The sequence below is a fragment of the Cyprinus carpio genome, chromosome A25, assembly GCF_018340385.1.
Source record: "Cyprinus carpio isolate SPL01 chromosome A25, ASM1834038v1, whole genome shotgun sequence".
NCBI classification, from domain to species: Eukaryota; Metazoa; Chordata; class Actinopteri; order Cypriniformes; family Cyprinidae; genus Cyprinus; species Cyprinus carpio.
Window position 1 is genome coordinate 12829440 of NC_056596.1, and position 25434 is coordinate 12854873.

At 37.6% G+C, this 25434-nt stretch overlaps 1 protein-coding gene across 2 annotated transcripts in view; it reads right to left on the reverse strand.

Annotated features, from left to right (window-relative positions):
* LOC109090991 (nuclear receptor ROR-alpha A) overlaps nt 1–25434 on the reverse strand; it is a 259286-nt gene that overhangs the window by 15957 nt on the left and 217895 nt on the right. The window lies entirely within an intron of this gene.

Here is a 25434-nt window from a genome sequence, read left to right on the forward strand (position 1 = left end):
AAGCTGCAGCAGAAAATGTATTCTTCATACTAATCTACACCATAACTTCAGAGAAGTTAGAATACAATTGGAATACAGAATACAGCAGGTTGGACAGCTTTTATTGAGCTTTTTGACAACCCATAGTGCCCGTTCAATTTCATTGTATGGAAAAGAGCAGCGTGAACATTCTTCTAAACATCTCATTCTTTGTTCCACGCGAGAAAGTCAGTCATACAGGTTTGGAACAACATGATGAAATAAAAGATGACAGAACTCCTATTTATAAGTGAACTACTCCTTTAGAAAAGTACACTTGCAGATATTGATTCCTATAAAACCTGGCACAAGTTTCTTAAAAGACTACTTGATAAAAGTCAGGCATCTCAAAGCAAAGGCCATGGCAATATAATCACATCAAAGGACCTGAACCAAAACTCCGGCCATTGCAAAACAGACCTTACCACACAAGAGCACATGCTGAACAGTCTGTTTAATGTAGCCTAAGAATTTTATTTCTACTTGACAGAAATTGCTCCCTCTAGTTCTCTTATATCCCAAGCCAAAGTTTCCTGCAGCTACTTGCCTACCTCCAGCCAAAATACTGTGACTTGATAATGTTTTAGTGAACCCTATAAATCCAATCGTATGGAATTAATTTGCATGCATCAAATTTGCCACCAATGAGCGACGTATCCGCAGCCCATTTCATCATCTGCCTTCGAGCTCCTGTTGTATCATCTGGATAATGTCAATGTCGCGGTCAAGGGTCTCTTTCTCAAATGATCCACTAACCCTGTATGCTGACAGCCAGTACACCGTCAGAACATTCGGTCAACATGCCTGTAAACAGCATAACAGCGTGCAAGTTGGGCGGCATGGTGGTCGCTGATATAAATTATTTTATCCTCAGGAGAGCTTCTTCACTAGAATTGCCAGATTTGCTAATTCATATTACAAATCATGTTATTTTATCATTAAATTAAAATACAATTATAACAAATAAATAGAGTATAACAATTTTTATTTTTTTTTAATAAATAAATAGCGGCTAGTGCACTCTGTTGTTTGTATTTGTGTTCTCTCGGCATGAGCATTAGCGCACCAGTGTGTTCCTACTCCTTTAGCATTTTCAGCCTCATTACTTACATAATTTGTTCTGACATGCACTCACAACAACTGAAGCATGCTGTAATTAAGGCTGGCTGTGGTTGAAGTCCAGGAGAGAAACTCCAGTACCAGGCCCCTGCCAGTGGGTGGCAGTCTATGGCTGAGAGTACTGTCTATCCCAGGCTCGTAATCCCAGCCTGCCCTAAAGGCTGAAGCAGCTTGCACCTCCACACTGCTCGCATCACAGACTAGCAGGCTGCGGGTTCGAGCCTGCGGGGCCAGCCGCTGCGCTCCTATCTGACTTCCTCCCTAGGCGCTGCTCAGAGGGCCCTTTGTTTTAGCCGGAGAGAAGCAGGTACACTTGCTGATGAAGCTCATGTCACATCAGTCGACCACGCGGGGAGTGAAGAGGGCATAACGCTACGCTGGGCACTCAGGTTTGGGTCCGCCTAGTGCCAATTCTCGCTCTACTCTCCCTCTCTCCAGGCCTCCACATGAAACTCACAAAGCTCTTTGTCTCCTGCCTGGCTCACACGCTGCGGGTTGCCATGCTGGATCGGAGCTTCCTTTGTCTACGGAGAGCGCTAAACCAAAATTGTTCTGCTGAAAAAAAAAAAAAAAAAACAATCCTCACAGCAAGATTAGGATAGGGAGTAATTTATCCAGCTCTGGTACAAACACACTCGCCTAATAACATACACTGTGAGATATTCAGTTGCTCGAACCGTTCCACATGTTTACAGGATGGTATTTGCCAACATTAGATAACAATAAATAACTAAATTTCAACATACATTATAAACACAACATTACACCATCAAAAAAATATATACAAGAAAAAACACACACACACACACAAACAGTGTAAACATAATATATATATATATATATATACACACAACACACTCACACACACTGTATGTATGTATTATTCTACTACTTTTCTGTAATATTGTATTTTAGATATATATATACATATATATATAATGTGCTCTAGAAGAAAATAAACTAAACTATATTAATATATATATATATATAGAGAGAGAGAAAGAGATAGATAGATAGATAGATAGATAGATAGATAGATAGATAGATAGATAGATAGATAGATAGATAGATAGATAGACTTATGTAGAGTAACAAGATCTGACAAATAAGAGGGCGCGAGACATTTAATATGTAAAAAAAATATTAATAGGGCCTTGAATTCGAGAAAATTCAACTCAACAGAAAGCATACTGTGCTTACTGAATAACATACTAAATAATAATAATAATAATAATAATAATAATAATCATGATGATTAAATAATCACAATATGCTAAAAAGTTCATAATACTTGTATTATTATTATTACTACTACTACACAATGTTCTCATAAATACATTGTTAACCCTTTAAAGAGCAAACTGTGAAATCATCATCATCATCACATTAAGCTTTCTATAGAGTTCACAATGTATTTATTTGCAAAAATGTCAACAGTCACAATATTAATAATAGTAGTATCATTTTGCACATTTTTCTCTCATAAATACATTAACCCTTTTGAAAGCATGTTGTAATTAAATAATAACAATAGACATTTATTCTCAAACAGATAAACCACATAGGTTATAAAATCAGACGAGAGGTGGACAGATACTGCATATCAGACAGCGTTGATGCCATACACCGCTGCTGGTCTTAGATGGTCTCAGCCTAGGGGCTACATCAAAGACACCACAGACACACACAGAGTTACGCAAATGAAAGCGCACAGTAAAAGGGCACAGAGCCATGGTAATGTTAAAGATCAAACCCTACACTAAATGACTCCCATAGCGCCTACATTGAAATGTTTGGTGAGAAAAAGCAAATCTGATGCAGCTTGTTAGTTCGGCCCTCTCTGTTGTGACTTCCTGGAGCCCACTTCAAGGTCACTGAGTCAGAGCTGACAGCGAGACAGAGCCCTGAGGACGAGTGACGTGTCACTTTGCTGTCCCCTCTCTCTGCTAATGCTATCTTTCTCTCTGTCTATCGCCCTCCATCCCTCTTTCTCATTCTACATCCAAATCGCAATCAGACCCTGTCTCTGCCTTGCCCTTTACAGCCCTCAAATCAGACCTCATGGGAGAAAAGCCCCTGCTCTTGCTAACAGAAGCCCCTCAGTTTCTGCTAACATCAAACACACTTGTCACTTGCTCACCAAATGGCCATTTTAATTGGTACAGCACATAGTTCATGCACATAAATTCAGACTGAGGTCATATTTCATAGCACACCATCAGCCGTTACAGTCCAGCTCTCTGAGACTGTTTAGCCATGCTTCGCCACAACTGTGAGGTTTGATATTTAAGAGAAAAAGAGCTGTATTCTGGTTTTATTTGTATAAAAACCATGGTTATTTTTTTGTTGGGACTATTAAATCCATGTAAGATGGCATTTGTCACATATGTAATTTAGCTAGGCTACTGCATTTAAATTCGTTTAACGTACAACAAACGTTAAACATGACAGATTACAATGGAAAACAAACTTCACTTCACTTTTCTTTCAAATTTGAATATGAAATACAGACACTTTTCATGTGAACTGTGTGAGAATTAATAGTGCCATTGTTAAACTTCATTTAGTGTAGCAAAATTATGGTTAATTTGTGGTTACCATGTAAAGAGCTGTATTCTGGTTATATTTTTATAAAAACAATTTCAAACTTTAATTCAAGACACGTTCACACTTTAATTCAAGTCTTTATTGGGACACGTTCACACTTTAATTCAAGTCTTTATTCTCAAATAAAGCTGCGAAAAATGAAAACAGCAGCAAAAGGTTGCTCATCAAAAAGTGGAGACAATAATCATTTCACCATAATGCAGCTAACGCCTTAGCGCTAACTGTCACAGTTGCTCTGTATTCTTTGGCGCATTAGCGCTGACATCAGCATCACAAAGGCGCTCATTCTCCATGCTGAGCGCTTCTTAAAAGTGCTCTCGCCTCATTTGTACCTGAGGAGCTGCGTTCTGAGAGTGAGGCGAAACGTGTGATGTTGACACAATATATTGGCGTGTGAAATATTCAGGAATGTTCTCTTGCTAATGGAGGATTCCAGGAGTTGGCTAGTGGGGGGGAACTTCTCCAGAGTGCTCATTGCTGTCTGCGCATACAAAATTATATGGCTTTTTTTCTGTTCAGCAGTATAAAAACATCTTGATCTCAACAGACGTCGGTTATATTGTTTGTCTGGTGTGCTGAAAATCAAGCTAGGCAACTAGCGATGGGCCAAAGCGCTAACAGCGCATTTTTGGCACATTTTCCCACTGCATACAAATAAGAACAAAATGCCTCTAGTTATTCGCTCTGGGCTAAAATCTCACTGAATTGTTGACATAACCTGGTGGGATTAGGATTATCTGCTTATGCTATAAGGACACATACTCATAAAGCTGAGAGTTTAACCCATTACACTAGTACACCAAACACAGTCATTTATAGCTAACACTTTTTGGGCAAATCTATTAGTGTTTACACTTTCAAATAGTTTCAGAATTGTTCACTAATGAATGAAATCAATACCATGAAGGCCTAAAGCAGTGTTCACAGTGACTAGCAGCGACAAAACAACCAGAAGTCATTCACTTACATTGCAAGTTGTTAATTTCTGGTGACAGCGAAGTGTAACAAAAGTCCAAAATATACTTCAAAATTGATGCAAACGCTTAGCCTAAATGTGTAGCCTTTCAAAGTGTTCTCATTTCGATATGGTATGTAAACACAGGTGACTATGCACACTAGAAAGTTTCATTTTGTCCAATGATTGTGCTATTTTTTTTCTAGAAGTTATTAGCGATGAAAAAGTTGGTCTATCTATAAACTTCCCCACACATTGTGGAAATCTATTGTTGCTGTGTCTTCAGTAATTTGTTGTTTTGTATCTCATTTGTTTATTTTTTGACTGTGAAACAACTGGCCAGTGATGCCACCTTGTGGACAAACTTATTAGAACAAAAAAAAAAATCAAGGCGCATGTGCGAGTTGAGTGGAAAGAATATGCACTGTTTGAAAAATCTGGCTGCGAACATATAGTATGTGCGTACTATGCTAATGCCAAAATGTACATTGTGTGCACTGTATGTATATTCTACAGAACGTGTAAAAATCAAAGTATACTTTCGGCTTAAGTTGAACACTTTATTCAAAAGAGCAGCGACGTGATTACCAATGCAAGTGCAGACAGCGAGTGTCTGCCTGATAAAATTAGATATAGCAGTAGATGCTAATCAATAAAGATGCTAGTTTTTTCTTAAAGTTGCAGTGTTTAATTTTTACACCACTAGTGGCACCAAACTAAAAAATTTAGTTTGTTAGAGTGATTTCACTGCAACATTTGGCTCAACCAAAGGCATGAGTTTGGGATGCTGCTACCCGTTTGAACAGTCAAGGTATTTTTGCAATTTTGTTTGGGACCACTAGTGGCGCAAAAATCGCATACTGCACCTTTAAATGTGGCAATGCCAATGTGCTGCACTGTGTGTATAGGAGGCTGCTAATGTGGTTGTGTGTTGACAGCTGTCAGTGACCAAATGACGCAAGCCAGTGGGCTCATGTCAGGGGATTATGTAAGTGATTGGACAGCCATGCTGAAATTGCGCAAAATGCCACATCACAGCCAGATTAACAACGGTCCTCCAGGCCAGAAAACATGGACAAACGGCAGTTTAATCAAATTCCTCTGAAATGTTTCACTGCTGTTCCAGATTGTTTCTGTAAATAATGAAGCCCGTGTAAATTATCCATGTACCCTTTTTGGTACGACACAAACCGCTGGTGCTATTTGGGTAAGTAGGTATAAGAAAATCTGTCAGTGGGAAGAACTCCAGTTTACACAATCTGCCGGCTTCTGTTTGATTTATGAGATTAGCTGGTTTTATTGCATGAATAGTCTAAAATCACACTTATTTATGTAATTTGGCCAAGTAGCTAAAAAAAAAACCTTTTTTGTTTTTTATTTACCTTTAAGCTGATTCGGGGGAAGTTTATTTGAATGTCAGCTTCACAAGACTGCTTTATTTCTCGCAATTCTGAGTAGAAAATTCAGATTTGCGAGAGAATTCTGACTTTTTTTCCTCACAATTCCGAGTTTGCATTTTGCAATTCTGTTTATATCTCGCAATTCTTTTTTCCCCCAGACTTGCAAGTTTAATTTTTGCAATTCTGACTTTCTCAGAATTCTGACTTTTGTTCTCAAAAATGGCAAGTTTATGTCTCACAATTTTGAGAGTATATTTACAATTCTGAGATTATAACAATTCTCAAAATTTTGATGTAAAGTCGCAATTACCCTTTTTTTTTAAAAATTCTAACATAAATATGTAATTTGTTGCTTTTTATCATGTTGAGCTATCACCTTGTGACCTTCCTTTTCGCAAATCACATTTTTGAATGCTATTGTAAAAACTAAAAATTTTGCAACCAAACAACAAAGAACGGTAGTTTCAAGTGCACAGATGCCATTTTGATGACATGGGCTTGTTTGTTTTTGCATCCTGTTAAATTCCTTGTGTTTAATCACAGTCTGCCGCCATGATCCACCATCACTTGAGACCGCCGGAGAGCCGAGAAGATCAGAGGAGATATGGATGAGCAAGCGAGTGAGTGAAAGAGAGGCTGAGACGAGAACTTCTTATTCTTTTCTTCTTGTTGCTCCTGTAAATCGCTGAAGTGCTGGGTTCAACCCAGTGCTGGCTGCTTGCCTTTGGGCAGCTTTCAGGAGTAACTCATGCATGCATCTGTGTGTTTGTTTGTGTATGAGGCCATTAATTTTTCAGTGCCACACACAAAACTCAAGATCCCTCCCAGCAAACACAGCAGCTTGTGTTACCGTACCTCTAGATGTACCCAACCGGCTCAGTCAAATGCATTTTGACGTGCCATATACAGCAGGGCTGTTTCCTAGTCAGCAGTAAGGAGACAACTCACTTCACACAAGTGCCTTTGTGTTATTATTATTATTTTTATGTGCAGGTATTGCATATACATGTTAAATGATTAACATTAAACATTAACGTATTTAAATGTATTTCTGTAGTCTAAATCTACAATATTATCTAAAAGTAATGTGTAATAACTTATCCTGCACAAGGATAATAAATAAAAAATAGAAAATATATCAAAAAATATCTATATAAATATAATATCTATATATACACATAAGATATTAATAACAATAATGATGATAATAATAATAAAATATTTATACGCATATAAATATTTATATTTATAAAAATACAAATACACTATATATTTTGCCTCACATTAGTATATATGTATGTATATATATATATATATATATATATATATGTGTGTGTGTGTGTGTGTGTGTGTGTGTGTGTGTGTGTATGTGTGTGTGTGTGTGTGTGTATAACTATTGGAGAAGGTTTGCATAACTTCATTTGCAATTTTAAATATAATAATAATAATGATAAAGAATGATTTCAATATTATATGATAATAGTATAACAAAATAACTGAATAGAATAAATAATACAATACAATTATTGTATAGTTTAATACAATAAATAAATAAATTATAAAATGAAAATAAAGTATGCATATAATTTTTTAATTGTATAATTGTTTGTCAACACTCTTTGTGTGAACAATACTCTATATAATTTTTGTGTTAATTTAATAAAAAAAATATATATTTTAGTGTTTTAATCTACATTGGTTACCATGTTAGGTTGGTTGAAATTTTTTTTTTTCTGACTAGAAAAAAAGCATTTTCGAGCAAATATATAAATCATGACATATGAGATGTACATCAAATAAGAATGAAAAATATCAAAATAATCTTATTCAGCTATATCACCCAGCCCTAGTCCTCATTTATGCGTTGTGTGGCAAAGATTGACGAGCTTTCTGGCTGTGAGTGCGAGCGCGACTGCACTCAGGGGAACAGAACAAAAGGATGGGGGTTACGATGCAGACAAGTTGCGCAGAGAGGAGCATGTGCGTGCCAAACTCACTCCTCCACCCTGCCCCGACACCCTTTTTCTCTCTCCTTCCGTCTGTCTCGATCTCTCTTTCCTCCTATCCTCCTCTGTTCAGTGACAGGCAAAGTGTTTCCATCGGAGCAAGGAACTCTAGAGCCACAGGGCACTCCACCTCTCGCTGTGTCACCGTGCACCTGAATCCCAGGGGAACGAGAGACAGGGAAAGGAAGACGGGAAAGATGGCATTGCACCGTCTGTGCCATGTTGCTCCAACAAACACAAATCAAACGCAGGCAAACCTTCCACATGCATAAACATTTATCTTCGATTTGAAAATGAGCCGAAGTCATTATTGCAATCATACGGTGCATAAAACAGAATTTAGACCAGGTCTAAATGCGTCATTTGTTTGTAAACTGTCGTAAAACACGCTATAATGTGACAGAAAATTTTGCGCAGTTGAGTGAGAGCTCGCCATTGTCTATTTCTGTTTAAGAATGCCATGTGTGGCAGCGCTTGACGTTGCACATCGCTAAGGCTTAGAATCATTGAAGCTGAAACATCAGACAAGCCATTTTTGGAGACATACTCCTGCAGTTTTTTTTTTCCTGTGTTGGTAGATGTTTTTTCCCTCATCTGAAACCAGTGTCCAGACTACTTACAAGTACGAATGGGACCCTGCCAGCTGGGCAGGAGAGGCCGGTGCTGATCTCTAACATGCAATATGAATTTGAGCTCTGTATGGCTGATTTAATCTTCGATTGGGAGCTTCAATCTCCCACAGCTGAGTGCTTTAGTTAAACACCAATCAGATCACACCGAGCTCTCAGGGGAGCCAATCCAGCGGAATGAATGAAAAAAAAAAAAACACAAAGGAATGAATATATATATATATATATATATATATATATATATATATATATATATATATATATATATATATATAATATATATATATATATATATATATATTCATGCACAATTACACAGAGAAAACCTTTGCACAACAACAAAGCATCTTGTTCGACGGCACAAGGGAATTCGGTTTCCATGTGGTGCTGATGTTTTCGACCTGTAATTGCTGCATTAATATGTATTTCCGGGAGATGCATCATGGCTGTGGATTAGAGATGTGCAATTAAATATTTTCTGAACTGATTAGTTGCCTGAATGTCTAGTCCAGTTATCGGTTTTGAGGATGTGGTGTGTAATTAGGCTGGTTTTGGGTTTACCTGATCCTGGTGGTGTTTCTTTGAGGCCTTTTTTGCATAATAATAATAAAAAAAAGTAATTCAGAATTCGTGCTCTGCATTTAACCCATCCAAAGTGAACACACAGCAGTGAACACACACAAACCGTGAACACACACCCGGAGCAGTGGGCAGCCATTAATGCTGCGGCGCCCGGGGAGCAGTTGGGGGTTTGGTGCCTTGCTCAAGGGCTCTTCAGTCGTGGTATTGCCGGCCCGAGACTCGAACCAACAACCTTACAAGTGGTAGAAGCAATGCACATCTGTAAGCCGCTATCTTTAGGAAGGAGTGTGTGTGCTGGTATTCCAACTAATACTTTAACCACCCATACACACCAATCCCAAACCTGATTGACTCAGGCCAGAAATACATTTCCAGCAGGGTTTCCTAATGGACACAACCAATGGGACACGACGAGCCGACCTGCAGCTAGGTCTCTAACACCTGACTGTACAATGTTTCATTCACAGCAGCCCGTGGTTCCACTCGCCACAGATCCACCAAACAACCTGTAATTACTGCGCAGTAAATTAAAGACAGAGCTAAACACACACGTGTCTGGTAAAGCAGTTTCAAAAGTTGTTAGATTACAGTGTGGCGCTGAATATTATTTTGTAGAAAATGTAAACAGCCAGTGTAGATGGAGAAAATAAAGGTTCCGAAAGGTGGTTTTCACAGTGATGCCATAGAAGAACCATTTTGGGTTCTCCAAAGAACCTACTTGTGAACAGTTCTTCTTAATGTGAAGAACCTTCACTATAAAAAACTTTAAAGCATAAAGGCAAAAAAAAAACAAAAAACTCAATAATCGCAATACTTGTCCACTGACCGTCACCATTTACATAATTTAGCCACTGTTTAACCCTCTGGAGTTTTGTTTAAGAGTGTAAGGTTTACATTTTGGGGCTTAGAAGTTTGTCACCCTAATTTGTGCTTTTTCTTTATTATAAATAAAAAATGGCTAAAAATCTCACTGTAATAATCACAAACTGCAATACTATGTGAGCAGCATTATTACATGATTATGTTTTTGAGAAAAAAAAATTATTAGTGAAAAACTAAAAATGTTTCACTTTTTAAGGCAATAAAACACATACAACGATTAGTCCCGGGACTTTTGATGGGCTTGTTAGAATTTTTTCTTTCTAAAGATTGAAAATCATCTTGTTTACTCACTTACAGAAAACAATATATTTGACCAATTTCAACATTGTTTACAAAAATCACAATCTACAAAATCCAAAATACCCCAGTCCTATAAAATTCATAATAATTTCTCAATGACAAATTTCCAAATTAATAACCCGTTACACTCAAAAAATATAATATAACTCAATTCATATTGTTTTCTCCCCTTATGTCATTCCAAACCTGTATAAATTTCTTTTGTGGAAGTATATAATTCAAACAAAAATGCAAATGCTGTTATTGTTTTCTCCCCTTATGTCATTCCAAACCTGTATAAATTTCTTTTGTGGAAGTATATATAATTTTTTTTTTTTTTTTATTAATATTACAGCCACATTTACATAAACCATGTTGCGTGGTCTCGCATATGTGTGTGCTCTTACACACGTGTGTGTCTCTCCTCAGATATGCGTGGTCTTGCGTATGTGTGTGTGCTTGTACACGTGTGTGTGGCTTTGCTGAGATAGTTGAGGGGTAAAGCGTTCCATTTACCCAGAGAACAACTCTGCTTTTCTGCTCGTTTCAGGGGAATCGGACCAAACACCTGGCCTGATTCCTTACTCAGCTGTTCCTTACTTATCCAAGCCTGCATTCACAGATAAATCATTAGCCGATCCTTTCCTTCCCAAATGTCTACTTATCTTCAGATTTTCAACCGCTCAGCTCACAACTCCTTGTTACTCACTTGAGTCTATTCGGGGAGTTCTGTTTGATTTGATCGGACGATGCCAGTGTTGTTGTTGTTTTGAACTGGCTGCCTTTTGCTTGACCGTCTGCGCAGGCGGCTGGCCGGCCTCGGTGTCATGTCTTTCAGAGTACAGTAGGGCACGCTCGGCGGCCCCTGCCCCAGCTGGCCCTGTCTGTCAGCCCAAATAACGTCTCCAGTCCGCTCAGAATGTGTCACCCTCCTAACCATCATATTGGTTTACATAACAAGCACTGTGTCCTGGGCTCCAAGGTCAAAGCAGTCACAGTCACTGCTTTTACTGTGCCAAGCGGTGAGGATCAGACAACCATCCTAAGAATGCTATTAATAAATATCAGGCAGAAATTTTCGATTGAAGATTAAAAAGACATACATACTCAATGAAAAGTTGGACCACTGCAGCGTGTGAGGGTTTCTAACCCAGTCATATTTCAGGGACAGAACTGATGAAAAATTCCCAGACATTCGTTAATGACTTCCATCAAGGTATAGAAATAAACGTTGCAAAAAAACAGTTAAAAAACCAATATCTATTTGGTATTTCAAATTAAAAATGTTGTCTATTCTGACTAATATCGATAAAAAGAAGGAAAAAGAGTTGTGTACATACAGTTGCAAAGAGAGTGTCAAATGACCCACATTTATTCCGTACGAAACATGATGTACATTGATGTTATCATGCTTTTTCTACACTCTTTTGTAAACAAATTCTCCTTTTCCCCTCTCCATCAATAATTTTAACTCAACAACAACTTAAAAAAAGATTAATCGTTTCAACCCAAATTTACACTTTAAAAAAAACAGCTTTTATTCAACACAAAACCCAAAGTTGGTTTGAAACAACCCAGCATATTTTTTTTTTGTATGTGCTGATTTGATGCTCATGAAACACTACTTAACACCAAAATAGAAAATTGCTAAACATTTAATATAACACTAGCAATTTAAAAGCGTAAGATCCCACCCTTTCTGCAAAACACTCCCCAAAGCCACGCCTCCTCCAAAATCCATGAATGCTAACCAGTGACTTGATGAGAGATGGTGTTGGTGATTACCATGTCTTATTTACCGGTGAGAAAACATTACAGTACAAAGCACATAATATTACAATAATTACCCTCCCATTCTCACTTAGTCTCCAATAGCGGAATGGACCATGAACAGGGTGTGCAGAGATATGCAAAACAATCCAAAAGTCAAACTTTTAATTTGAGTCCCACGTTTTTAAAAAGCGGTGTGATTTTGCTGATTTTACTGTCAAACCTGTCTGTTTAGTGCATGTTTACACCACAGGATAAAAACCATGCAAAAGTAGCATCGTAGAATACAAAGCACAGTGTGAATGGCTCCTAATAGTCCACTGTTTAACAGGGGCTGAATTCTTGCTGACATGCAGTTGCATTATGGGCCGTTAACGTGTTACGCTCATGATGAAGCAGTATCGCAGCGATCTTAGAGCGAGAGATAACACAGACACTCTGAAAAACGCTCTAGGCAAAAACATACAGCTCTGCTTCTGCTCCGCATTGCTCACATACACAGGTTAGAGATAATGTGTAGTGACTGCAAATAGCTTAATTTTGAAAACAACAGGAGACTTCTGGCATTCAGATCACCGGTGAAGCACAAGGTAAACATGTGTGTGTTTATAGGTGTAAAATAGTGTGTATTTGTGTATATAAGGCAATGGATTCATTACTCAACACACTGGGTAATTCTAGCCTTGATGAGAAAGCATTATACCACCTCTCTCTCTCTCTTTCTCTCTCTTTCTCCATCACACTCTCTTCTCTTCCTCCCCTCCAGCTACCTGAGAGTGCTGCTCTCTTGTCAGTGAAGGAAAAGAGCAGCCAAGGACAGGCTAGATGAATGACATCAATGGCTTCACCAAGGCACTTGCAAGGATGTGTGACTGAGACAAATGGTCCTTGTTACATTAGAAGGCGATACCGAATCCTGCCATTCTCTGATGGAGCCTTGATAGAGCTGTAACCAGACGCACCCAACCTTTCCACAGATCCGCTGCGTCATGGGACCTCCGAAAGGCAGCTTTCTCAGGCATTCATCTGGGGTGCCTGCTATCACTGTGTCTCTCTCTTTCTGCTTCCTTATTATTCTCAGTCGTTTGCTGCGGTCTCCAAATTACCTGTTTGCTTACAGATCCACAGACCAATAGCTTTCTGTTCTTAAAATAGGTTAATACAAGAAGTTTTAGGACCAATATACTTTCTGACATATTTTCATGACCATTAAGATTGCCTCCCACCAATTCATACTATCATAATGTCTATATATATATATATATATATATATATATTATATATATATATATATATATAATATATATATATATATATATAATAAATAATAAAAAGTTATAAAAATACTAAACAAATTAATAATAGTCAAAAATAAATGATTAACAAATAATAATAATAATAATAATAAATAATTATATACAATCTAAAATAAATATATTTTATAAAATTACAAAATAAATAATAAAAAATAAAAATGTTATAAAAATATAAATTAATAATAGTGAAATATAAATAAAAATAATAATTATCATATTTTATTAAAAAATAATAACATATTGCGTAGAGGTGAGTATCATTTCTGTGCCACTAACATAAAAAAATGGGATTGCAAAAGTAATGGAAAAATGCTATAAAATAAAATAAAATAAATAAAACACTAAGAGGATGACTATTAACAATAATGGGATTTTAAAAAAAATAATAAATAACAAATAATATCTGCATACATTAGAGTAATGTGAATTCAGGGGTAAAACATTGCTTATTTGTCATTAAAATAATGTTAAATACCAAAGAAATAGCTTGCATTTTCTTTATGCAAAATATAATTTAAAATATAATTTATATGTGAAATTCACCAAACAAATCAGGAGATGAAATATCTTTGTTACTCTTCTCTCTGTTCTGTGGCCCTGATGGATGGAGGGGGGGCTGCTGGATGAAGGATAGAGATGGATCTTTATTCAGAGGCAGTAAAACATCTTTGTGTACTATAAAAGGTATGTTCAAGTGGTGCCATTTTCTCAAAATGAAAAGCTACTGAAGCATTTACTGTGCACTTGTACAAACATACAGTAATCTCTGCTAATGCAGACCGATCCGATTCAGATTAGTAATGTCAATATTTACCTCTTAAAACATAAACAGCCTGGCAAACCTACATTTAAGGGCACAAAACACTTAGATAATTCACTCTCAGATTTGCAACATAAACAGACAACTGATATAAAAAAAACATGACACACTTAAGAAGGCTCCACAATAAGAAGTTGTACATAATATTTTAAGATTTAAGACGTTACATATGTTAAAAAAAAATCTTTGTAGAAAGCAATAAAATCACTTTAAATGAATTCTTGCAATTCTCACAATACTTTATTACACCTTCCCATCGGATGCTTCCAAGACGCTTCTAAATTGCAACAAAATCTTGTCTATTTTAGCCAGCTTGATAAAGTAATACATTTAACTCAGCATAACAGGAATCATTATTATTTCCCAGAAACATTTACGTTTGCAAGGCACAGAAACTGTCTTATGGGCCAAATGTAATGCCAAATCACTGATCCAATGGGCATGTGACATTTCTGTCAACTCCGAAATGCTCACATATTCTTATTGTTGATCCCTGATGTGTTTTACACAGTCATTTACACACAGCACTTACGACCAGAGCGGACAGACATTCCTTGATCCTACAGTTTGAAATGTGGCCTCACACTCTCTGCTGTCAGACAGAGTTCAGAGACGTCTCACTGCACGCAAATCTAGTCCTCGCTCCATATGAGTGTTTTCACAGCCGTGGCTCGGTTCCATTCTGCATCATACAGCCACGTGAAATGCATTCTGTAGCCCTAAATCTTGTGTTTATATGAGTGTCTGCTACCTCTAGGTAAACCTACTGTACCTGGCGCCCAACGGAGGGAACTCTAATCCCGGCTAGTGAAAAGACACGGCCAGATTAATGATTGCATAAATACATCACAAATCCTGTGGAATTATACTGAACCACAGAACCACATTCAGCAACGAGGGAAAAAGGCTATTAGAGTCAGCTGATACACTGTAAAACCAAAGAACTGGAAGCGTTCTTGGGTTTTCCTTCACTAGCCTCACTAATACTCGGAAAGAGAGTCATCTGAGTCCAAACCTTTTAACAAAAACAAACAATAATTCAGACATAAACACCAAAACCAACTAATCAAACCCTAAACACCCAATAAAAACCTTCAAAACAACCAAAAAAATCCATACGAGTGTGTTGGAACTGTTTGGAGTGAAACTCTACAGGACGTTGTCCCTCCAGGAGCAGGATTGGATACCCCCGATGCACAGGATAAAATCATCATCACAAATTAAAAGCAAACTATTAAATTGTGTTGAGTAAGACTCTACCAGACAGCTCAGCTCAAGCCGGAGAAATCGGAGGGACATCACCTTCACCGCTCCGAGGGGCTGTTCTTCAGAATGAGTACAGAACACAACCCCCCCCCAGCTAATGATGGGTGACATAGGCCCCCTCTGAGGGGGCCCTCCAGGCGGGACCCCTCCAGGCACATTCATTAAAACATGAAACGCCGTGTCCTGGGGCAGTGCAACCATCCGCCTGGATCCAGACATGTTTAATTTGGGGTCCTGAGAGGGATGACATGATTGGCCACAGCTCTGCTGGAAGAGCAAAGGGAGCCAATGAGAAACTCAAGGCAGTCACTTAAACTGAAAAAACTTAATAAGATCAAAAGTGCACATTAATCAGTCACTATTGTCATATTTGTGCTGTGTACTTGCCATTTTCTTCATTACTTCTCTTCATTATTGGGGAAAAATGGAGGAAGAAATTAATAATTTGAATCCAGTTATACAGAAAAAAGACCAAGGGCCATTGGAAAAGTGCTAATTAGCAGGTAGGCTTTGTATCATGTGCCTCACGCATCCCTTTATCCAATTGTACTTTAAAATATTATCATGGAATCTCTGTAATGATGCTGAATGCAGTATGTGTCCAACCGAAAATATTTCTACACGGACCACAGTGAACAGTTCTGGAATCCAATGTGATCATTATCTTCATAAAGTCTCATATTTATTACCAATGTCTCTTTGTGCTTGTTAGATATGTAGAACCTGTTTCCCGTAATTAGTAACTCCTAACCTTTGGAGCTTCTAATCCCATCTGAATTGCGGATTTGTAAATCAAAGCTCACTTTTCCATATAGTGGGGTCCTCGAAATTAGAAAAATTTGAGAACTCTCAATTATTTGTATAGCGCGGATACAAACAGCACTTCTTCATTTTCCCCTTTCAGCCAGAATCCCGTGGGTTTTCAGTAAAGACTTCCTAATCCACTCCAGTGCAGTCCAAATATAGAGTTAACACTGCATCCTAAAAACTCTAATGCCGTGCCAAGAGACGAGCTGCACACGTAAAACGGAAATGGATTTCCCTTCTCTTTTTTTATTCTTCACATTGTAGATTTGATTACTTTGGTGGCTTAAAGTACATACTGTAAAGAGCATGCCGATCGCTAAGAGGTGCTCAACCAGTGTAAGCGTGACTGCTCTTTGCCGTCCTTTCCCTGCACTATTAATTGAAAGTTAATTAAACAATCGATGTATTTCTCTATATTTCAGAGAAATGTAAAGTTGCACTGTGGGAGTCACAACTATGTCTTGATGCTGAAAGTGTTCCGGCAATTGGAGGCTCATTGCTGTAGAGGTTTGAGGAGAACACAATGTGTAATGAATTTAAGCTAGCGTTCACCTCAGAATAAAAAAATAAAACAGGCAATTCTGAAATAAGGTTTAAAATAAGATCACATTATGATATATAGTAATTAGGACAAATAATTATATGAGCCACAATTGCAAGATATAAAGTGGAAATTAAAAAGCAATAAAAGGGTCACAATTATGAGATAACGTCATATGAGTTACATTTAAAGTCACAATTGTTTGAAATAAATTCATATCATCATATACTAAATCTCAATTGTGAAAAAAACATTGCAATTATGAGAAGTTCAAATTGCATCAAACAAATAGTTGTCAAAATTATGCAGCAATTATGAAAAAGGCATGTTGTGACAGTTATAAATGGGCAATTTCACATTATGCGATACAATTATGAAAAAGGCATGTTGTGACAGTTATAAATGGGCAATTTCACATTATGCGATACAATGTCACAATTGTAAAATATAAAGTTGCAGTTATGAATAAAAATATCATTATTATTATTACTTTAAAATAGAAACCGCTTCCATAAAAAAAAGGCTATAATGAGGAAATAACATATGCAAGAGACACACACTGTGACACAGAATACGGAGCTTACAGTCGATCTCACCATCACACACAACCATGTTTAACACATTCCCTGAATATGAGCTGACAAGAATTTTTGAACACTTTCTCCAACCCACCCACGACTCCGGTCTAACCAAGAAGTCATGTGTGAATCTCTGGAGAACTTGATGATCTGACACAATTTTAGGCTTTTTGGGAAGAAAATGCGTCCACTTATTCGCAGTCACAATGCTCCTGGAGTATTCTGGATGGATGCAATGCAAAATCTTTTTGGCTGTTTTTGTCCACCAGGTAAAAATTGTTAGTCCAGTCTCCTCAACAAACTCCACTATTTGAAATATCATTCATAATTGTAGCAAAAACAGAAAGGAGGTTAATACTTTGATTTATGGGGTTTATAGTGAGCAATATTAATACTGATGCCTGGCATAAAAAAATCACATGATACTCCTACCTAGCATAATACCACTCTGCTAGGTTTAACACGCTATGTTGCTTTATTGTCCCGACTGTGGTGTTACGTTCCCAGTGTGTTAAAGAAACATACAATTACTTAAGACCTAAAACAAGGTTCCTGTTTAAAGTCTGACACCATGTTCTGGGGGGCTGTTTTTTTGTTGTTGTCCCACTGGCTAATGATTAGCTTGAGCTAAATAAACAATGACGGTGAAGGGTATTTAAGGGTAAACAGATACTCCACTGGAAACATGACTCAGAGAGGGGTATCTCCTTCCCTACCATACTGAAAAAAGAGACGCCTCCCGCAGACTTAAATTACCATGCTAGTAACCGAATACTCGTTAGCACTAGTCAGGTACGGCAGCGACTCAATGTCATGGAAAATCGCTATCTGTGACAGCACCAATAGAGATTCATAGCCCTGTCAGGCCTACGTCTTTATATATTGCGAGATTACAGCAAGGGCGAGCGCATCTTCTCGAGTCCTCACCGCACATGTCAGATTTATTGTTCGATAGAAATATAACATATGAAAACTCCGAACATGGCTTTGAGCGATAGCAATAACCTTGATTGTACCCGAGTGATGATTAATGGTTGCACGCGCGGACGGATCGTCGGGGGTAGAATGCGCCGTGGATCGTTTGGTGAACTTGCCGCGGTGGCGGAGACTGACAAAAAAATTCTCGCGCTGTAACAAATTGCATTGTCTGTTTATTCCAGTCAGAGTTTATGAAAGAGACAGACAAACAGGAGGTTGATGTATTGGCCTCATGTCACGGTATGGCAAGCACATTCACACATACATTCATCTCTCCGTTTAGAAGCCAAATGATACGTCTAATTTGCTGCGAGCCCGGTTATTTTTAACTTCTCCAGCTGTCAGATAATGGAGCTTGACTGTCAGCACCGGTGTGTGTGTGTTAAAAAGGTTGCACTCTTTTTCAATTTACCGTTCTGTTTGAGTGAATTAGAAAATCCACATTCCCTTAGTGGGGATGATTGACATGTCTTTTTTCCTTATCAAAACCAAAGGCAGATGTTAAAAAACAGAGAGAAAGAGAGAGAAAGGAAAGGGAATGAGAGAGGGGAAATTGTAGACTGAGGTTGGAAACGCATCTTTTCCCAACAGCTATCTGAACTGTTTTGACATTCCCTCCCCAATAATTACAATGTTGTGAATTTGCCTCAAAAAAAAAGAAAAAAAAAAGCTTCTTCTGAAATCACTTGAAAGAGTCAATTTCTCGTGTGCTTATTAATTAGATAGAACTACGTCTGTTCTAGATTGGCTTGAATTGCAAGCTTTCTAAATCAGCCATGAAAGCTTCCCATTCATTGTCTGAAAATCTGTCTCATGATGTTTTAACGTGAGACTCCACAGTAATGCATGCAACATTACAAAAGTCTTGGAAACACTCAATGTTATTCTCGTCTCGTCTGGCACAAAAGGTTAGTTGATGAAGGGTTTTTTGATTGTCAACGCTAACAAAGATAAAAATGAAAACAGTTCTGACAAAAACACGATGTGAAAAACTCATCCTGCAATATATTAATGCACTAACAATGTTTTTTAGGAGAAAAATGTAGAGATAATTCATTCAAAACAATGCAGTCATAGTATGCTGGCGATTTGGTCAAACACTGGTAAACTGAACTGCTTTTTAATTAGCTAAAAAGCTTCCTATAAAATTTTAGTTTAATCAGATATACATAGCATATTTATTTTTTAACTGTTTGGTTAAAATCAGTTACAGTTTAACCCACTTTTTACAATTTTGTACATTATAGGCCTGGGTATCGCCAACTACTTCACAACAGAATACACCTCATAATACATTTCTTACAATTTAATTAATTGTTACGAAACACAATATCATAATGGACTGCGACAGAAACCACACCAAACACAACCCAACATTTCAGAATCTGAAATTCACAGGTCACTACAATCATACACCAGTAAAACCGACTGATCAATATGACTTGACAAAATTGTAAATATAAAGGGCATTTTTGTCAAGACTAAAACAAAAACACTGCAAATCGTAACACTGCCCACAATGCACTTTCCCTTCACCCCTCTGGGCCTGAAAGAGGTTAGGACTCCCAAAGACAGTGTCCCTTACTTTTTCTTTCTCACTCAAACACAAACATACACACATCTTACATAACAGCTCGGGCAAATGGACTGGCTGGTATTCCTGAGCACTGGTGATGAAGATAAATCTAAATGCTTGCTGTAATCAGAGTTCTGGTAATGGACCCTATGGTATCCTCACTTCACTTGATAGCAGTGTAAATCATGCTGGCTATGTGGCCTCAGCACTCAGGAGGGTTCAACAAAATGTGACCGTCACTGGTGAAGCTAATGTTAATCACATTCAGAAGACTAGCATATGTTGTGCTGATTTTCCCACAAGAGTTCTTTACTAACTTAACCACATAGATTACCTTGACCAAATAGTATCACCATAATAGTGATCATTTACATGAAATAGGTTAAGCTGGTACATGTACATGATGTAGAATGTGTACATACTGTTTATAATGTGTATTGCTAATTGTAATAATGTCTAATAGAACACTGTGTGTACTGAGTATATGTACAGTATGTGTATATTGCACATTGTCATCTGTTGAAGTCTGCAAGTTTGTCTATTTGGAAATTGTTTCTGCACTGTCTGCAGCACGCTCCCAAGAATTTCACTCACCAAGGCACATGTGCTGTGGTGATGTGAAAATAAAAAGTGATTTGATTTGATTTGATTTTGGTCAACAGGATGGCCCACCAGATGCTAGGCTGGAAACAAACTAGCACTAAGCACGACAAACTCACATGTACCAAAATAAATCCATGCTAGTCTAATCTGGTTTTGTAGCAGCTAATTTACCCTTACAAAAATTAACCATTAACCATTTTATTATTGTAAAAGTGTAGTAACCATGGCTTTTTGGCGTATTGATTATCTTTTCCATAACCACAGTTTTATTACAAATACCATGGCTAAATGATGGTTAGTGCAGCAAGACCATGTTTAAATTACCATTACCAAACTATAACAACAATAACCATTTTTCATTCATGGTTAATTTTTTTTCCCCTATGGTTAATTAAGTAGCTTTTGGTTTCAGTTTCAGAAAAGAATGAAAAACACAATGTAAACATGTCAAATAAGAAGAGGAAAGTTTATGCTAATGTTGACTAGAACTGAAAAAACATGTCTGTCTCCAGTGAACTGTTTACTGACAGGAAAATCTTGCTAATATCAGTCTTGTAGAAGTTGTCTATATCAAATATTGCTCTATTTTCATTTAAATATATGAAGAAAAAAAACAATGATTTATGGGTAAAAAGAAAAGATCTTAGATCATCTATAATGGGGAAGCTATAGCTAATGCTGACTCATTTAACCACCCTCAAGATATCTCCTGCCACTTTTGGCTCTCAAAATCACCTCTACAGAACAAAATTCTGTGTGAGAGGGACAGATAAAGATAGAGAAAGAAAAATAAGTAAGAAAAACAGTAGCAACCGGAAGAGAGAGTCTGGAAATTTCTGGAAAGAAGCTAACCCAGATAGTACATGTACGTCTGTTAAAGATCTGGAAAGCATCTGCTGTGTACAAACATCTGATAGACGTGTCTAAGATGTCAGTTTTACATACATTCTAAATCATAAACATCTTAAAGACATTTGACATCTGACAGGAAACATCCTATAGATGTATTGCAGATGAGTAAACACTCTAAAAAATATGTCGTGCAGATGTAAATGCAGACGTCAAATAGACGTCTCCATGATGTACATGTGCTATCAGGGAAGTGTCTTGAAATACCATGACAGGGATTAAATCTAAACCAGGCTTACAGGTAAATGAAGTTAAGTGTCCTATTTAGATGCTGACCTGACTCTAGAGCTCAGGTAATTCAGGTTTGACCTCACCTTACTCTAGTTAACTGCTTACCAGCACCAGTAAAAGTCTCTATAATGGTTACCTGAGATTATATGAAGCAAACGAGACAACATTTAGCATTTTTTATTTACCCCAGAAGTGGGAAACCCAAATCGGAATGCTAAATGACAGGATTATTTCATGTTCTAACCCCATCTTCCCCTATTCCCGAACCCATACAAAGCCAAAAAGTCGTGGTACAGATGGCATGACCTCACGCCAGTGGAATATGCAAAAGTACACATTCTTGATTACACGTCTTTATTTCAGTGCCACTAATCGAAATCAGATGACATTTCCTGAAAGTACACCAATGAAAACTTCTAAGTTCACATTTTCCAGAGAGCTAGAACATTTTATTGACTCCAAAGCTTTCTCTTTGCTCGGTTTGTCAATACGGATATCTCAAATATCTAAAAGCTTATTTGTTTTTCAGAAGAGCGAGACAATGAGAAAACCTATATTTCTTGGCATGAAGTTTTACGTAAAAAGGTATTTTTAAGTTCTGCAATATGATTATAAGGAGCATGTGTTATCAAATAACATTAGTCTGTTTTCTTTACCCATTTAACAAGCTAACTCAATTTACACACCATATATAGAATGATGCTAACAGCTGCTTCAAGCTAATGTTTCTTTTAAAGAAATATGAGCAATGGACTTTAGTATGGATTTAGTTCCTAATAACATTCCACATGTACTGTTTTGGCACTTTTCAGAATGCAACTCCTGGGCCCCACAAATCAAACGAAAGACATTTTCAGTTCTAAACACTTGGCCTACTAAACAGAATACATCACTTTCTCCGTCACAATCCCAGCACACAAACTGCATTCAACTTGTTTGCTGGAATAAATAAATGACTGGCAACCCCATCGCAGATGATCACGCATTGCTTTGGGAGTTTTTTTTTTTTTTTTGCAGAATGAGCCTTTGCGACGCTGCTCTGCGCTAGGTAAATTACAGAGAGAGCTGTAGCGGGGGATTCCTACTGTCGCAATTCTCCCGGCGAGTTTGTCAACAACATAGCCTGTCTATAATTGGGGTAATTGTCAGGTTAAAGCAGGAAAAAACAAAAGTGGGCTCATTTTGGCATGACCAGGGCCGTGTCATTAACCAGGACTGGGGATTTGGAGATACTTTCTTGTAAAGATTTGGTGAAAGAGAGAGGAATTGATAAAAATGGCTGCCTCTTATCTCTGCTATGCATATGAAAGGCTTATGCTGTCTCCATGACAGACTCTACGCCTCGTCAGTGTTGGATTCACTGAGGCAGAGTACAGCAAAGGACAGAAAGAGAGAGATGGAATAATGTAAAGATGGCTAGGCATCATTTTATACGTTTATGTACATGTGTAGGTGTGCGCTTGTATTTATGCGTCTGCATGTGTGGCTGTGCATTTGTGTGGGGGTGTTTACTGAGAGATAAAAAGAACCAAGTTGGGTTTGGGTATGAGAAGGAAAGAGTCAGGTATAGATTACAAGCAACCCTCTGAAAACACATAGTCACCCACTTGAGAGATTAAAAAATAAAAAGTTTTTTTTTTTTCTTCAGTGCATCTTGGCTGAGGTTCAGCCTTTTCGAGTATGTTGTCAAAACAGTGAAGTGTGCATTCTACAACAAGCTCAAATCCGCCCCTTAATCTGTAATGAATACGTAATCCGGGGCGTAATATAGCACCTATAATTAAAATAATGAGGAAGGGAACAAACATTCTCAGAGCCTCTTCTTCTTTTGTTTTCTTCAGTTGTGCTTCGGTCCCAAAATAAACAACTTGTCTCTTTGAGGTACAGCTGCATAATTTGTCAGCGCAGCGAAAGCATTTATCTATAAATCTATTTTCAATTTGAGGCGTGCTGGTGTAATGAAAGTCGAATCAAGAGCAGAGAGAGGATTATTTTAATAAACAGCAACAGCTTGTTGGAAGGATGTGGAAAGGTTGGTCACATCTTTGTAAAGTTCAAGACAATGGGCTACACATATATCATACCTGGTAAATTACCTGGTTGTAATCTCCTGCATTCTAATGCTGACTGGATGGAATGCTTATAGGCAGGTACTTCCTGTGAGGGACATATTTAACCCAGCTTTTTAAAACTACCAAATTATAATGAACATCATAAATACATTTTCCTGTTTGTTATTTCCAGTTAAAATAAGACTTACTCCCACTGCTCAAAGGGAATACTGGGTTAACCTGCATAGGCAAGGTCATGCCCCATCGGGAATTGGTTTGAGAATGCCTTTTGAATTCCAATTGAGAGATGATCAGACAGACAGACAAGTATATAGAAAGATATGCTCTTTCGTATGGTATAAACATGACACTTTAAAAGAATATAGCTAAAGGGTTTTAAAAAACTACATTGAATGGAACACTAACAGGGGGCATGAACTTTACATAATATATGTAATACTAGAGAGACAGCTCATTCACCCTTCAATTCAACAAAAGGATGAAAAAACAGACATAAAGTTTGTGATTTAATCTTTGAAGACTCCCTTTCTTTGTTCTTGATGCTAGGTATCTCTCAAAAAGACTTTTGTTCAACATCATTCCCCTGACAGACTTCAGTTATGTGAAATCCCTTTCTTTAAACCCTGAAATCAGAGGATGGTCCATCAAGGGCACTTGGTTCCTTCCTGTATTGAAGGTGCTCCCATCATTGTCCATGTTCCCCATGGAACTGCTACAAGAGGCACTGATGGGGCTTAGAAACATAGTCTTCAAATCCCGACTTAAACTGACACCTCTGATCAACCAACCAGTCATTTCAGTTCTAATTAAAGAAGGCCACTGAAGTGAATCCTCTTCTGGCTGTAAACAAGTCCCCTAAAGATACCTGTCTAAGGCTTACTTTTTAAATTACAGTTATGAGGGGGGCTTATTTATTTCAATCCAATAGCTTTTCTGAAAGAGTAATATAGTGGTATGGGTGCAGATCAAGTGTACTCAACCCTAGTCCTGAAGGTAACCTACAACACTTCCACACTCCTTACTTCTCCTGTAGTACCCTACCCTTATTCTTGGTAGAAGCTAATTTGAACCTGATTAGGGTTTTGCAGTACATGGTTTACCATTTAGGTGTGACACCCAAAACTCTGATGAGATAGGCCTAGTTAAGTTGTTTAGTTAGTAGTAAGACAAACAGACCTCAGCAAGTTATTGGGTTGGCTGAAATTTGAATCTGTCTCACCCTTCTGATGGGATCTGCTTGCCTAAAAGCGGAAAATTGGGATGCTTCAAGAAAGATTTATATTTTTCTTCACCACATATGGCTTTCAGCGTCCACTATCAGCAGCTGTCTGACTATTAGAGACTGCCATTGGTGATCACTAATAGAGATCATTATAATGTCTTTTTCAAGTGTGTGCTTACACTCAGCGAGGCCTGAGAGGAATGACGCTTTCTCTATCGACTATCACTCCCACACATAAATGTTCTGTACATAGTTCCCCCAGAATTTC